Source organism: Homalodisca vitripennis, chromosome 8 (assembly GCF_021130785.1).
Source record: "Homalodisca vitripennis isolate AUS2020 chromosome 8, UT_GWSS_2.1, whole genome shotgun sequence".
In the NCBI taxonomy this organism is placed as follows: Eukaryota; Metazoa; Arthropoda; class Insecta; order Hemiptera; family Cicadellidae; genus Homalodisca; species Homalodisca vitripennis.
In genome coordinates, this window is record NC_060214.1 from 9505983 (window position 1) to 9517699 (window position 11717).

The following is an 11717-nucleotide window of genomic DNA, read 5'->3' on the forward strand; positions in this document are numbered from 1 at the left end:
AATTAACATTAGCATCTATGACCCAATTTCTTCTGTAAAAAGAGAAAACAAACAATGAAAGCGTGAGAAACATACTAAATAAAGGTTATAGAACGCAATATTTAGGTAGCAGACAATAATAAACATGAAAATAACGAAAATATAATGAAAATTTAGTAAATAACAGTAAGAAATATAGGTATATAATAATCACAATAGCAGCGTATATAAAACAATACAAGTAAGTAGAGATAACAATAAAACATGACGTCAATAACAGCAGAGATCCAATAACAAACAATAAAGCATAAAGGAGGTATAACAAGAAAACAGTTCCAGCAAAAGCAGTACTACAGAAATAGATTTAATTTAGAGAAATTTTGGCGGCCATAAGCGAATTTTGAAAAAATAACTGAGTCACAAAACCAGTTATCTTAATAAACAGTTTGGGAGACAATACTCAACCCTTCCATCCCTTATCATTACATAGGATCGGTCCTAAGGTCGTCGGACCTTCATCTTCTTGTGCAGTTTTATTATTAATAACCGTTTAAGGTACTTTTGCAGCTCAATGACTTTTAAATGGATAATTAAACAGATAGTTAGGTAGCCATGGCTTTAAAACTACTTGACCTATTGTCCTGTGTTGAAATGTTCAACATACAGAGTGTTCAGTAAAAGAGTTCCAATATTTTAAGAGTTTGTTCTATACATAAAAATCAGCAAAAAGGTTTATATAAACTTATGTCCTTTAGTTTTCCGTCTATCTGTCTGTATGTGTTTTTTTATTAAAACATTATATCTTTTGAACCAGTTTAGATAAAGTTATGAAACTTAAAAATTGTATTAGGAACCTTTGTGAAATTAAAATATTTACAAGATTCTTTTACCCATTTCAAAATGGCGTTTGTTTAAAAATTGTAAAGTCAAATAACAAAAGAATCGGAATAGTTATATCAAAATTCATATGATACCAAATATTTAGTCATTTTTATACCAATTCCAACGGTACTTGTTTCAAAGAAATCCGTCAACTCATAAGCGAGCACTTTAAAAGTATGCTTGCACAAGCTGGGAGCAACTAAGATTTTGCCTTTTGATAGACATCAGCTGTTTCAAATAGGAATAGGTTATATAAATTTTAAAAGATGCTCACTATTTTGGAATTTGTATGACAATTTTAACGGTGCTTTTTCCAACGAAATCCGTCAACGCATAAGCGAGAACGGCCACTTTAAAGATACGCTTGCATAAGCCGGGAGCACAAAGCATGTCCCAGTTGAGAGGTATCAGCTGTTTGTTACAACTAAATGAGGTAGATGAGAAAAATACAAAATAACTGGAAGTGTGATTTATTTCAAATTTATAATATAGCTGTACACATAACGGGTGTCTTTTTTAATGAGCCACCTATGTGATTTTGGAATTATTGAATGTGATATTATACGTTTAAAAAGGTCTTTTCTTTTCTAGGGACATTTAGAGGTTTACGACACTTTTAACAACTTTCGTAATTTTCGAATATGGTCGTTAACAATATTTTACTATGAAACGCCTAAATGAGATTTATTCGTATTAAGAGCATTAAAAGTGTGTGAATAGAATATTACGGTGTGTTCAATTAAAGCTTTGATTTACTTTAAGCCTATTCAGCTATTGGATGGTTTTATTAGTAAATGAATCATATTAGTTTTTTAATAAACATTTACGAATATTTTGAAACCTAAGGAAAATATTTCAAATTGAAATATGAAATTTATTGTTTAAAATATTCAAATGGACTCCTATTTAAAAGGGTGTTTTTTTTTCAATGCTCTATTGATCAACTCTCAACCCTTTGAGCTCTCATACCTACGTCATTATTGAAAATATGAAAAAGTGCCAAATAGAATAAAAGAGCCTTAAAATTTATTTTCCTTTAAAAGGAGATTGAAATACAGGATTTTTCATAAGAAAAAACTAAGTTGACCGCCATAGTGGAGTTTTTTTTTTTAATTTTGAAATTTTTAAGGTCTCTAAAAGCAGGAAAATGAATCCCATTAAAAGTCACCTCTCGGATTTATAGTCTGCAATACCACAATGATAGCCCATTAAAATGACATTCTGCATATATTTCTCTAAAATAGCTAATGTAATGTTTTAAAATTACCTTTTTAGGTCATTTAACTCATCAAATATAACTTTTAGAGACTAATACTTTTAAAAGCGGCCAAATTGATTTAGACCATTATTATTATTATTTATTTAATTATTTATGCGGTTCAAGGACAAGTCCACCACGTTCGTGAACTTGTCCAGTAGGATTCACGTTACATTCACCACCGAGCCATCACGTTACGTTGCAGTGAGCCATCACGTTACGTAGAAGCGAGCCATCACGTTACGTAGCAGTGGACCATCACGTTACGTAGCAGTGAACTACTTTTCCGTTCTTGGTTGCCGTCCAGTGATAAAAAACTTACTTTTTGTTCTTTCTTAATGCATTAATATACCACATTCCTATTTCTTTTGTATTATACAACACGTAGATTGCTTTATTAAATGGAGTGTTTGTAAATTTTCTTGAGTCAACTAAACGAGATTGCAGCGAATTTCACGTGTAACTGAATGAGTTCAGTTTCATGTTGGTGATGTCATAATTATGCAAGACATATTAAAAAATAAAATACTAAGTACAATATATTTTTATTTTCGTATGATAATTCTTAAGAACCGGCTATAATGAAACTACCTTGAGCTTTATTCCTTATAAGGTAAGAACGATATTAACTTCGTTCACTTTTACGGCCTTGTTTATGATTTTAACGTTATGTAAGATGTATCATTTTAAAAATTTAATTAACTAGTAGTTACCCGCGGCTTCGCACGCTATTTCGAGGGGTTTGCTCCTGTATAAGCATTTCTTGATTTGAATGAACTATAATTCCGAATGTGCGATGTTGAGTTTGCCTTCTTCCCACAGTGAAGAAAATATGTCAATAACTGTATATTTGTCATTTTAATTTACTCCGGTTTTATTATTTTTTGTTCCAAAACTGATTTTGCCTTTTTCACGATCAAAAAAATATATACACATACACACCTCCGTGAAGCCTACTTTTGTCAAAATACAACTTATATAGGTTTATATACAACCTACGAAAGTTAATGTTCATAAACCAATATACAACCTACGAAGGTTAATGTTCATAAACCACCGTTCTGTACATTCCCGAACGGTAGTTATCTCTGCCTCTTGTCTCATATTCATGTATGTCTCGTCCTCTGGTTAAGGCACATTTATACAAAAAGGCATAAAGTTTAAATTAGCGATACTGCGAATTGCTTTTTTTGTAATTTGAATACTCTCATAAAATGGTTGTTTGCACAGGCTCCCCACAAAACGATTCCATACGAAAGGTGGGGAGAAATTAGGCCGTAGTACGCCGTAACCAGTACCTGATTTAACGTGCTAACGGATTACGGTTGCTAACGGAGTTTGACGATTTTTATTTCTATTACATATTACATTCCTGTATTGGTAACAGTCAAATGTTGACGTTGCAAATTACGCTTGTGAGGCAGTAATTTAAACAACATTAATATTAATGCATAGTTGTCAACAATCCAACGAAACATCGGATGTTTAACCTGCCTAGAATGTTGAATTTATCTGGATTTCACCTTCCGCTTAATGTATCGCCTGAAATCTGACGGCGTCACAGACTTGACTCCTGGAATCTGGAGTCAGCGTCCGTCTGGAGATTCAAAAACATCTGTGACTGCGTCAAGAAGATGAAATGGAGATGAACACAACATCGGTATTGAATCATCCCTTCCCACCATAACTACGTTATGTGTTGTAATGACAATGTATGTAACGGATGTTCAGAATGGAACCTTTAAACATATGTTTGCTTATTATCAAACGTTCAATACTTTACTGTGTTTACTTAAATCATCAAAGAACTAGTTTATCTACGAGTATTACTGAATAGGCCCTACTATTGAATATTGAATAGGGTTTAATGCTGCAGTTATTTCGTGCATGGAATCTTATCTGGGCGGGATACTGTAGGGTGTTACGGTTGATCAGACTGGAAACCTGGAATGTGGAATTCCACAATGGTCCAGTTTTGGTCCTTTATTTTTTGCATTGTTCTGAATGTCTCGCTTAGGAGGATGATCGGTAGATATAACCTAACCGTACTGTCAGAACATTCAGTCGAAGTATTAAAACTTTTAAATGGAATTTTTTTTAATTTAATCATTGGTAAAACGTTAGCTTTTAAGAGTCAATAAATTGACTATTGCATTGAAAAGCAATTCTGTATGGAATTCTTATGAAGAAGAAGCCACAAGGGATTCCCGCGATTAAATTGCACATTTTACCACAAACAATTGTATTAAATAAATCATTCATCACATCTGCTTGGACCATATGTGGAATTTGACTAAAAATTACCTTGGATGGGTTTACTTAAGCTATTAAGAATCATTGGATACAGCATATTTCCGCGATCATCGGTCGAGTGTAAGTAGCCTTTGTTAGTGGGGATGGAATAACTGTTCACCTTTCAGTTTCTTTCTTTTATGGCTTTTTGATTAGTCTGTTATTTATATTCTGGGTTATTCTTCAAAAGTAAACGTTCTGATTAGTTAGGAAAGTAAACTTGGAGTGTAGCCTTGCCATCATATAGACTGAAATCATAATGATCTTCGAAACTTCTTGTAATTTACTTTAACCGAAGACATGATATTTTCATATTGACTATGTGTGCTCCAAATTAGTATCAGCCAGTGTTATTTTGAGGTCTTTTACAATTCTTATGGAGTTATTTACACACACACACCTCATTACATATCGGTAAACAAACACATTACCAATTGTTATTATGCGGACAATAACAATTGGTAATGTTATTGTGCAAACAACTAGCTTTCAGAGCATTAAAATCGCAAAAAAGCTGTCTGAACTATCGAGGAGTGACCCTGTAAACTCCATATCTGGCGAAGAATTGTGTACGCCTTCACCAACTGGGAGATAGAAGAGTTGCTCGAGTGCTCGCTAGCCTTCATAGGCAGGTTCTCACTTCATTGTGTATTCCAAAAGAAATAAAAATATTCTTCCACTCGTTTGAAATGTTGTTTAGCGCCAGATACATTAATGTATTAAGACAAAACGTGCCGAGATTACTTCCAATCTGAGCAACAGAGTAGAGTAAATTTATGTTTCTGTTTTTCTTGTAGTTTTCAACCAATTTAAATTTTAAAACTGCTTTATAAACTATATGATCATAAATTTTATGATAGAAGCAGACAAATTATTTTATTTATTATAAACAACTTATTTTACAGAACTTTCAGAAATTTGTAGGTGGTCATTTTTTGGACTACAAATTTTTATGTAATTTTTACTTTAAAACTTGAATAGTTCGATCAGAATCGTTTATTTTCGATATTCATCTCTCAAATTTGCGTCATCGACATATCCACGCCACCCCGCGCCTCCTGGCACAGCAGTCCTCGACTCTCAAACACAACATAAAAAACACATAACAAACACACATAAAAGATACAAACACAAAAACCACACGAAAAACACTAACCCAAAAACAACACACAACACACAAACAAACCCAAAAGTACAAAAACGCAAACAAAACCCAAAAGTACAAAAACACAAACCCAAAAACACAACAAACCTCAAAAACAACACACAAACACACAACATAAAAACCTGTTCATATGCAATCGACTAGTAATAACTTGCACAACACAACTTTCTATGAATCCAGAAACTATCTCATTATTATAATTACATTATTCATGTCATGATTTATTTTTATATGCCATCCATAAGATAAATACCGTACAATGTTCCTGTATATTGTCCATAAATCAAGGTTACATCTGATGACTGATAGGCTGTCATCCTGAAGAAAGATTTCAGAACTGAAAAAGGAAAACTGGTTATGATAAAAAAAATTAAAAATCCTTGATCTAAACAAGGAAAAGTTATGGGCATATAAATCTAAGAAACGAAGTAATTATACATACACCAATTACATTTATGTACATAGTTATTTACACACAAAACAATTATACCATTTTAAAAACAATTCTACAAATATAATAAATATTTATTTAGTATAAAATAAATATTTATTATACCGAGGCGCAAAACATTTTCCAACTCCACACCTGATGAGACAATGAGAAAACCTCTTCGCCTAGATTACACTATATTTTGTAGTCTAGATGTTTCTTATGACGAAACTATGTAAAGAGTTCATTTTGAACTTCTTGGTCACCGCTTTTTTTGATCTCTTCAGACGAACATAACTCCAGATCCCAGGAGTCAAGTCTGTGACAACGTCAGATTCCAGATACTGCACCAAGAGGAAATTAACTAGAGCTGAACTCAACAATCTCATAAGGTATAGTTTTGATGAGAAACTCCCTTTTCCGTTGGCTTCCATTTATGATCATCTAATGTATAAAATACAGTATATACATCTGGGTGTCCAGGAAACAAACATAGCCAAAGTCCTCGAATCAAGCAGGGGTGGCCTATAACATATATTAATGTTTGTGTGTTTGTCCTTTATGGAATCGTGAAATATTTGACTGATCGTTATGAAAATTTTTATGTATATGTATTTTTCGATAGAGAAGTTTTATATTCTATGCCCATTGGTGTAATTCGACACCAGGCAGCGATGCAAAACATACAAGTTTTCAAAGCGCCTGCACACTATAAACTGCAATCACGATACAGTTACGCATATTAAGTAGCCAAACACTATTTGAAGACGCTAAGTTATTATGTATATAACTATTATGTATATGTCTTTAAGATGCATTTCTGATTGAACTTAAAGTTTGAGTGTTAGACCACTTTATAATAAAGTACATGTAAGGATACAAATATAACAACATACACTATTGACCGATTTTCCTGATCGTGGCAACAAGGCCAAATCTACATCGGTGTTGTAAATATAATTCAATTCAACCAGAAGTTCACATACACGGGCAAAGCTTACAAATAGCGTGCGAAACCGCGGGAAACAGCTAGTTTAATATAAAAGCTAACACAGATTGAAAAATCATACTCAGTCAGCTGTAATCTCGTTGGATTTTCAAGTCTAACTAATTGACAAATGTTATATCTAAAAAATACCATGTAGTATTACCTCATTGATTGTTGAGAATGGAATTGTATTGGAAGACGTTCAGTGGTTTATTTCCATACATTCATTAAAATAACCGAACGCCACATTTGCCAATGAAATGCCTTTTCTGCATTCCTGTCACTAGTATATTCTTTGGCTAATTTAATATTCAAACAGATTCCACGCTTATCTCGCAATCATATATTCCCGTAGAATTGAGGTATTCTTTGATATTGAAGACATCCAAGTGGATGTGTCTGTGCAGACGTATTTCATTTTAAAAAGTGTGACAACCTGTCAAAGTTTCTACTTAGTTAGTTTTTCAAACATTAACTAACATTAGTCCCCTTCTGTTGTGTTTCTTTCTTCTAGTTCAAAGAAAACTAAAGGGCGAATTACTTAACTGTTAACTGTACTTGGTCAAAACACAGTGTACCTTATTTATTTAAACTTAAATAGTTTCTAAATTTTAAAAATGTTAAAGAAAGAAAATATTAGAATCTTGAAAATAATGCTTTAGTGGTAAGTTAGAATTGCGTTTAAAAAATTGTTATGTAATTCCAAGAGCAAGGTTCTGAGTTCAGGCAGGAAGCGATGTTACAACGAAAGGCTGTCAACTTCCGGGACTTTTAATTAGACAGAACTCCACTTATATTATACTTTATATAATTTTCCGATCCTGAGCTAGAAGGAAGAGTTCTTTTTTGTTTCAACAATAGGGTCATCTGTACGATGTGTTCAAGTTTGGCAAGAAAATGTGAGTTTGGAAAATCGAGGACCACAAGGGAGTTTATGCAGGTAAAAGCTATTTGGGTTTTTGCGAATTTAAATTAGGGTACTTTCTTATCAAATTTGTTCTTCTGAAATAAGGTTCATCTGAAATAATCCATATACATGCGTAAAAACATATTTGAAATTTGAGCGAAGTTGATAATTGTTTTGAGTTATAATATCAGAATATAAATATTTCAAATGGATAACCGGAAGAAACCTGCAAGGATGATTCTGTTTGTATCAGGAAAGTTGTCTGGAGAACTAATTATTAAATTTAATATATTTTAACTACTTTTATCCTTTAATAGATTAATTTTTAAATGTGTTTTAATATTATAATAATGGACATTTGAAACCTTGTGGTATATAGTACTGCATAGATATTTAATGCCCACTAAAGACATTTGATTTTAGAAAAAGTACTAATTTTATTTTGATACAAGTGGTTTTTTTTAGTTTTAAAAGTGAACATTAAAGAGTAGTTCGTTGGTTTGGTTTTGAGTTTTTAGTTTTAGATTTTCAATAAGATAAACTTAGTTTGTATTGAAATTTTACTTTAAAATTAAAAGTTCCTAACTTTAATTTAACTAACCTTTACTTTGGGAATGTTTTAGAAAATTTGGTGGTTATGTAATCGTTGTTTGAATTACATAAATAACTCTTTAAACAATAATGGAATTATGAATTGTAAATTTTACTCACTTATAACATTTCAATAGCTTAATCGATTAACAAGAGTTACAGCAATATTCTTTTTTAATAAATATTTCGATTATTGCTCAATTTTAGTAAGTGAAATATTGACTGAAATAGCACAGAAAAAAACTATAAAATATACATTATTATCCCAGGATACCATAATAACATAGTATTATAAAATACTTTGTAAAAAGTAATGATCAGAGAATAGCTGGAAAGAGGAAGAAAAATGAAGAGTAGACGAATCAAACAAGTTCTTTGTTAACGTCCAATCTTTTCACTTAATTCTCTATTTACAGGTTCTTTTTGTGTAACCACTACAACACCTATATAGGTACAACGCATTATTAATAAAATAAAGAATAACAAATCTGCGGGATAAAATAATTTTATCAAATAAAATTGTCAATTTAAGCTTCACTACTGCTGGTGTTGTACCAATGTTAAAGAAGGAAATCGTTTCAGTGTAAATAGTTTTAGGCCTATTAGCCTCTTATCGCTATTTTCTAAGATAATGGAAAAGTTATTAAATTTAAATTACTCAGTTACCTTGATAATTTATCATTAATTACCAAAAACCAATTTGGTTTTTAAAAAAGCATATCTACGAAGAACGGCCTAATTAAAGTTAGCGATGATACTTATATTACTCTTTGTTGGAAGTTTATTTTTGACGATGGAAGGATTGTGAAGGAAACAGGATTTTTCCGGACATTTACTATCGTTCAGTGAAACAAAAAATCAGTAACACTACGTTTCGAGATCTGCAATCTGATCTCTTCTTCAGGCAAATAACTAACCTAACACATAATTACAAACTAGGCTAAAATAAACAAATCATACCAGAGCATTGTGAGACGCATAAGTCAGGAATCACAACCACCACCTTGTTGTGTGACAACTCCACTAACTCTAAAACATGCACTTAATAAAAAAAAACTAAAGATAACACTAATCATTAAAACTGAACTGCAGAATACAGGTCATAATGCGTCTGCATGTATTAATTTTAGGTAGGTTGTTAGGTAATTATGTGTTAGATTAGCTATTTACCTGAAGAAGAGATCAGATTGCAGATCTCAAAACGTAGTGTTTCTGATTTTTTGTTTCACTAAATGATGGTAAATGTCCGGGAAAATCCTGTTTCCTTCATATATTACTCTTAATTTAAAAGTTATAATTACCGGCCTATCTATAGATGTTTTGGGTAGGGTACGATAAGCGGACCCGGTTTTTTATATCGAAATTGGCAAACGATATTACTTAATCATAACCATCGATATAATCAATCGATACTGATTAATTATTTTAAACTATTAACAAATAATCTATACCAACAGCTGTAAACACTCTAAAATAATACACGTAGGATAATATTACAATTTTACATAAGTAATTCTGATTATTAAAAATGGCAGTCAATCTTGGAAAACTACACGACGTTGCTTTTTCGAGGCTTCAACATGTTGGACTCGTACCGAAAAACCCATTACGTGAAATTTGTGGGAAAGAAACAACTGTAACTGTGAGAGGAGCAAATATGGCCGTCTTCAGATTTCCTAATTTTGGTTATACAAATTTTTTGATCACTGTAAATATTAAATTCATATTTTAATTTAAAACATATGATTGTTATTGAGAACTATAGGTACTTCTATATCGATTTAAAGTCTAGGATTTGAGATGCGAATATTAGGTATCGATGACTATATTCTTCAATATAAAAAACCGGGTCCGCTTATCGTACCCTACCCGATGTTTTATTTAGAACAGCAAGATAAAAAGCTTTATTTGGTACTTTTCTAACAAAAGCTAGCGAGATTGCAGTCCGGATCGTGGCCTTGGGACTCTAATCCCATCGGTCGCTGTCAGAATGAAGCAATGCGCCCACTGCGACCAGACCAGTCCAGCTCGGCCCGGCCTGGAATTTTTGGTACATCAAGATACACGTATTCAAATGGCCCGGCTCACTCTGGCATTTCTGGTTTGTCTCTGCGCACTGCCAGATGTACCAGCCCACGGTAACCGGTCTGGCCATTTTTTTAAAGCCGAAATATACAACATTAGATGGACACTCGGCCCAGCCCTGCCCGAACCGTACAATGAAGGTAAATTGGCTATTCAATTTGAAGGTTTTAATTCAAAATCTACTTTTCTGAATGCTTGAATGTGAAAATGAAGACTAAAAGTTTCGTACTGTTTTGTTACTATTAACACAATATATCTAATTTTAGTTATAATGCATCTCAATAGAGGGCTGACTTGGAGTGATCACATCGACGTGCTATGTTCCAAAGTTGCCAATGGTATCTTTGCTCTGCGGAACCTAGCAAAATATTGTACTAATTATTAAAATGGCCTATTATGGGCTAGTATACCCACACTTTTCTTATGGAATAAGATTGTGGGGTGGCTGCGAAAAATACAAATTTGAAAGAGCCTTTTGGCTACAATAGAAGGCAGTCAGGATCATTGGAAGTTTAACATTCGGAGACTCGTGTAGAGATGCCTTTAGGAGTCTGGGATTACTGACTTTGCCCTGCCTCTATATCCTGGAAGTTACACTGTATTGTAGATACAAATGCGAATTGACACAGGGTGGTCACGTCCACGGATATAATACGAGGGGAGGGACAACCTGAGAGTTCAGTCTCACAGAACGATAGCTTATGAACAACTTCCATCTCAGGTTGGTGTTAAAGTGATCAACAGACTCCCGGAGTGCATCAAAGAATTGGCAACAAAGAAACGTTTCAAAGCTCGAGATCTTTTAGTGTCGAATGCGTTTTATTCCCTTGATGAGTTCATGATAATCGCTGGGAACGATAAAACTATTTTGTTAACTCTGTTGCCAAAATGAATAAAAGTTTTGTGCTGACGATTGTAAAAAATGTTTTATTTTAATTAATGTAACTTTGTTCAAAATTGATGTTTTAAACTTCAACTTATATAATAATTGTATTATAATAAGTTAGACGCACGCAATACAATTGTAAAAAATGTCTACTGCAATAAAGAAAATTTGAATTGAATTGATTTTGAGTTATCTAAAACTATTATTTTATATACATAAATCTGATCGGTCGAAACTTCTTACGCTCTAGATTT